This window comes from Ailuropoda melanoleuca, chromosome 19 (assembly GCF_002007445.2).
Source record: "Ailuropoda melanoleuca isolate Jingjing chromosome 19, ASM200744v2, whole genome shotgun sequence".
In the NCBI taxonomy this organism is placed as follows: domain Eukaryota; kingdom Metazoa; phylum Chordata; class Mammalia; order Carnivora; family Ursidae; genus Ailuropoda; species Ailuropoda melanoleuca.
The window spans coordinates 22,173,300-22,179,343 of NC_048236.1; the positions used below are offsets into that span (position 1 = coordinate 22,173,300).

The 6,044-nt window shown below is 36.7% G+C and overlaps 1 long non-coding RNA gene across 1 annotated transcript; it reads left to right on the forward strand.

Moving 5' to 3' along the window:
* Positions 1–1,778: 1,778 nt before the first annotated feature.
* On the forward strand, positions 1,779–3,910 carry LOC117797182. The gene is made up of 3 exons (XR_004622099.1): positions 1,779–1,911; positions 2,676–2,898; positions 3,636–3,910. It is a non-coding gene; the product is annotated as an uncharacterized LOC117797182 (long non-coding RNA).
* The last annotated feature ends 2,134 nt before the right edge of the window (positions 3,911–6,044 follow it).

Genomic DNA, 6,044 nt, shown 5'->3' on the forward strand with positions numbered 1-6,044 from the left:
GGTGACATTATCTCTATTTTACAGATCAAGAAATTGAGGCTTAGAGAAGTAGAGCAAATTGCCCAGGTCTCAAGGTTATTAAATAGATGTAAAATCGTGTTTTTTCTCTGAACACCAATTAACTTGAGAAATGTTGCCCAGGGCAGATTGGTTTTCTACTCCCAAAGCCAGCGACTCCTCCTTCTCTGTACTGACTCCCCACTCCAAATAGGAGGCAGTGGTAATTTTTTCGCAGGGCTGGGGGTGGAGAGGGGCAAAGAGGGCTAGCATTGAGAAAGCATGAGCTCATATACAAGAAGGTATTAACTATCAACTCAAATCTTAAATCCTTAAATCCTCAAAAGGTGATTTCAACATGAATTTCCCCTTCTCCAGTAAGACACTCTAAGTTTATAGGTTATAGGTTTAGACTATTTCTGATTATTTTACAGAGGCTCACAACTTTGGATGCACCCAGTCTAGCAATTAGAATAAAACTACATTAAATGGGCCCACACTTACTTTTTTCTAGCCAACTGCACACATAAAAAGAATTGTCCCTCGGGGGAAAAAACCAGACCCTATGTTGAAAGAGAAAAATTAATGAATTCTCTCTTTATAGGCAAAGTATAGGAAGTCCAAGCAAGACTATCCAAATCCATGCTTTAATTTGCAGCTGAGTAGTTAGAAAACAATAAAATGTGTCCTAAGTCACCAGTCCAAACCCCAGCTGAAGCTATCAGCTAGCAAATGATTCTAATTATTCTAGAGGAAAGGGTGGATGTGTGTATATGTGCTGATTACACAATAGAAAATCAACCCTTGATCAAAAAAGGAAATGTTCACAACTCAGAAAAGCATGTAAGATCCTTATGATGAACAGAGATATAAGGAAAATGTAGTTTTCTCGAAATTATTGTCAATATCAGCAGCTTGGCAAACAGTAAAACCTAGGAATAGAGAAAATAATGTGACATTCAGCTTTTAATCTCTATCCTCTCTTTTGTTCAGAATATATCAAAATAATACTTTGTTTTATATTATAGAAAAGTAGCTTCTTGAAGCTTTAAGAAGGAATTTAAAACTTGGATGTCAAACAGCTCATTAAATGGGAAACTTTTACTTCCATACAACAGAATAACTTTTAAAATTGGAATCTGATATTTTTATTAAGGAATTGTGATCTTATATTTTAAATCCAATGTAATAAATGTGTCCATATAATAAAAATACATTTTTTATTTTTCTGGAAGTATTTTTTGTGCTGTAATTATATAGAATTAAATGCACTTACTGTTTGCATAATTGTGAATTTTAGAAAGAAAATTGAGTCAAATTGTAGGCTGACATTTTAAAATATGTAGTATATACAAATTGCAAGTAGAGTAACATGTACTTTTGTATTTATTGAGCTATAGTCTTTTGTATTTGGGGCAGAAAAAATATTTGTATGTCGTTAAAAAAAATACCAGGCATGTTGTCATTTCTGTAGATATAATAAATTCTGAGCACATTTATGCCAAAGTTTCACTTGTATTTCACATATTTTGGATTCCAAAAATTTCCCAATCTAATTATTTTATATTATGTTTAACACCTTGGCTAGATCAACATTTGATCCTATTTTTTGAAATTCAAGAGGTTTGAAATATTGATAACTAATTCCACTTGCAGATCATCAATTATCTTGGCTTCTCTATGCATTCTCTGACTTGTTTAATTCTTTTTCCCCCACCCTATGCTCCACTTTTACCTCATGCGGCCCCACATCTTGACGAGCACACATGATTCTTGGCCTTTGTGGTCATTATCCTCATGGTGGTTTCCTGTGTTTATCCAGTGAAAGTACAGTCCCAGTCACTGAAGAACTTCCTAAAAACTTCTAAATTAGAAGAAAAAGGAGTTTAAGATATTAGAGTCCAAAAGACTGAGGTAAGTGAATTCAAGGAAGTACTATAAATATTTATAATAACTTAAAAGGCAAACAGAGCATTTACACAAATTGGCAAGTGATACAATTGCTATCCAATTTACCATCTATCGTTGGATCTTAATCTTTTTATTCTTTCAATGAGATGTTAAGAAAAAAAGTATTTTTGGCTAGCTGCTGCAGTGTAGACTTGTATACATACACACACATTTCAGAATCTGTTGGTTCTTTTAAAAATTGATACGTACAGAGGGTTTTATTTTATAATTGAGAAAAAATTAGCTAAAATCCAGGTACGTGTACATCATTGATCTCTGGGTTAACATTCTACAATGTCTCTTAGACCACTAGAAAGTTAGAGGACATACTTCATGAGTGGGCATTTTCTTTTTTTTTTTAATTCTTTGTTTTATTTATTTATTTGTCAGAGAGAGAGAGAGAGAGCACAAGTAGGGAGAGCAGCAGGCAGAGGGAGAAGTAGGCTCCCTGCTGAGCAAAGAGCTGGGTGTGGGACTTGATCCCAGGACTCCAGGACCATGACCTGAGCCGAAGGCAGATGCTTAACCAACTGAGCCACCCAGGTGTCCCCCAATATTGCTTTTGATAATCGTCTCTTTCTCTCTCTCTCTCTTTTTTTTTTATAATTTTTATTTTGTTATATTAGTCACCATACAGTACATCCCCAGGTTTTGATGCAATGACCAGTGGACATTTTCAAATGCCTAAGTAGAGGAGGCTAAGAAAAAGCTTTTATCTCCCTGTGTAGAATATGAAAAAAATGCTCCAAGAGATCTTAGACTACCCTGCTCCTTCCAGCTGGAAACAGAGACCATGGCCATGAATTTCCGGGGAGTACTACTTAATTTAGATGACATCATCATCATCTTTGGGGCCTTGGAAGAGCCTGAAAATCCTCTCCTCAAGGCAATGGACTTCCTTGGATTTGTCCTGTGACAAATGTCCATTCTTCTAAGCCTCAAGCAAAATCTGTAAGGCATTACAATGTTGCAATAAAAAATGAGCTTCAACTCTGAAAAGATAGAGCCCAATGCATTAATTATAGATAATTAAAGGTAGTCTTGGATCCATTGTTTCACAGGAAGGCGTTAATAAGAAAGAGGAAACTTCAAACTGGGACTCCAAAATCAAAGACTCAGGATATGTTCAGTTTCAGTTCCTATAACCACTGACCAGTCAAACAATATTTTATATAATTTTGTGCTAGTTCTGAGAGCTCAGAAAATATACCATATTTAGACATTGAAGTCAAATGGAGGCCTATAATAAGGGCTAATACTTATTAAATGCCAGGCATTCTTCTAAGCATCTTACACATATTAATTTATTTAGGTTATTTAATCCTCACAACAAATCTCTCTGAACCCATTTTACCTATAAGACAACTGTAAAGAAACTGGCATTCAACTCCAGTTGTCCATTCCAGTGCCCAAGTTTTTAATCAGTATACTTTGCTTCTCTAGCTTTTGGCAGAAAAAAAAAATTTTATAAATTTTTTATATTCTAATATGTGTTTGCATATGTGTATGTGTGTGTGTGTGTATACGTGTGTGTGTGTGTGTGTGTGTGTATAATTTGATAGAGAGGCCAGATATCCTGTCAGCTCATCAAAGTTCTAGCTTTCACTGATAATTGGAATAAGGAGAGCTGTGCCAGATTTTCCATTAGCTCCTCCAGATCCTCTTCACCTTGCTTAATGCCTCTACAGGCTTCCCTGCCATCCTGCTTCAGGCCAGATTCACCAATGAGAGGCACCAGCAAGAGATCCATGGAGCAGGAAGAAAAGAAACGTATTCTCCCAAAACCCTTCCTTCCTGCCAGGCTGATGTAGATTGGCTGCTTCTCTCTACTGAAGACCCAGGTGCTGTCAGGTTCCAACGAACACTTCTTCCTTTGTGCCTGTTCCTTCACATCTATGGGTAGCAATACCTCATATAATTGTCAATCTCCAAGGTACTGCACCACCCCTTGTTTCTTTTCTTATGTGTTGCCCCACTTTTGTAAAGAGTCACATTATTAAATCATTTTCATCAGGTTCTCACAGAAACCTGGACAGATACAGGTGCCTTTCAGTTGATATATTGCCAGCTGCCTATTACCCTTTGGGCTTATCATTTATGGGGTGCAGAGGTGTGGCACCAAAGATTTGAACTTGTGTTCATCAAAGTGTTACCTTCCTTGACTGTATCTCCAGATTCAAAGTCCTATGGGTCTCCCAAGACATAAGGCTCTGCACCATATAAAGTGTTACAGAAAGGTTAGAACTATTCCCATTTGTTCACTTATTCATGTATTCATTCAAAAATATTTGATGAGCACTTACTATGTGCTAGGCACTGTGCCATGTGCCAGAGATGCAGTCATAAACAGGATAGATAAGGGTCCAGCTTTCATGAATCTTATAATTGAGTAGGCAGAGATTAAAAAAACATAATCAAGTAAACCTATTAACTTTGATAAATGATCTAAAGAAATAAATCAATATAGAGGTATAGAAAGCAACTTTTGGGTGAGGGGATGCTACTTTCAATAGTGTGGTCAGGGAAGGCTTCTTTGAATCTGGCATGATGGGAAGGACATAGTTATGTGAAGAACTGGAGACAGCATTCCAAGCAAAAAGAGATAACTAGTACAAAGACTATGATGGAATGACATTTTTAAGGAAAGAAGGCAGACGTGGCCCTAGCATGGTTAGAGATGAAGTGAGAGAGGTAGAAAGGAGCAAAATTATCTAGGAATTTCTAATTCTATAGTAACTATTAGGTCTTCAGCTATAAGAAAAAGCTGAGGTCCCCTACCATTAATTTTAGACAGTATATGTGTGGAAGAAATCCCCCAGGGAGAACCCAGGTAAGGGGAGTGATCCAAGAGAAATCCTGAGGACTCCAGGCAGAAAGAATCAATGCTTTTTTCCAAGGCAGTGGAGATCTTGTTTCTAGCTTGTCACAGACCAAGGAAACCATTCTGGTTTTCCCCAAGAATATTGTCCATGGTCCTGAGAGACAGAGAAAACCCTACAACTTAGTTTTTTATGTCTCTCTTTTCTTTCATTTTGGATTGGATCTAAGATAGGTAGGAATTCAAATTTGAGATAAAATGCATTCCAAGAGATTTTTTTCTGTATCTATTCCTACATCCAAATTTGCAGTACTTTTCTGATTTGATGTCTCAGTTGTGAACTTGCTTCTCTTATACCCCAATTTATTGTCTAAGATGCAGAAATGCAGAGTAACGTGCTTATTAGCCAGAAAGAGAGAGGATTTCAGGTTAAAACTCTGGTATAAAAAGGAATAAGGATGATGCTGAAATTGAAAATGGTTGGCCACATCCTACTGAACTCAGGAACAAGAAAGGACAATTTAAAAGTAAAAGCAAATGTGGTCAAAGGCTGAAAGGGCCTGTGGATATTCTGCTACCTGCACTGATTTTTATTCATTTACTGACAACATTAGTAGGGAAGAGGGCTAGTCCCAATGGTCAAATGTATGGTACCTCAGAGCAATGGACAAATAGTGAATGACTGGTGTAACATTTTAGATATTTGGGATATTTAAAAAGTTATTTCTCAAGAGCCCTTTCAAAACCCCATAGATATGTAGCTTAGCTCTCTCCATGATAACATCTACCAGTGCTGCTAAGTCTCACGTCAGTTCTAGGACCGGCAGTGTCCTTCATCTTGCCAAGACTATGTTAGGAATATTTTTTCCCCTCTGCCATTTGCTTTGCTTCCATTTTCTACTCACAAGTTTTCATTTGTCTTTTTCAATTTATCTCAAAAATTTTATGAACACTAGCCAAGAAAGAGCATAATTTAGTGAAATTGCACATACCGAAATTTTGTATAGGCAAACTCCCTGCTGTGCAGGTGATTTTTGGCTCCTTACAAATTATAAGGTCAAACTTCCTATAGCAGATCTTTCTCATTAATTCCATGTATAGGAATTCCTCAATTTTGTGTAGTGTTCCCATCCCATCTAGCTACACTCATCAGTATACTTAAATACCAGAAGTTTCTTAATAAGTTTTTGATACTTGGTCTCTTTGATACCATGTCCATTAATCTCTATAGGATCTATGCTTTGGCATAATGCAGTGACTCACAAGGCAAGCTCACCCA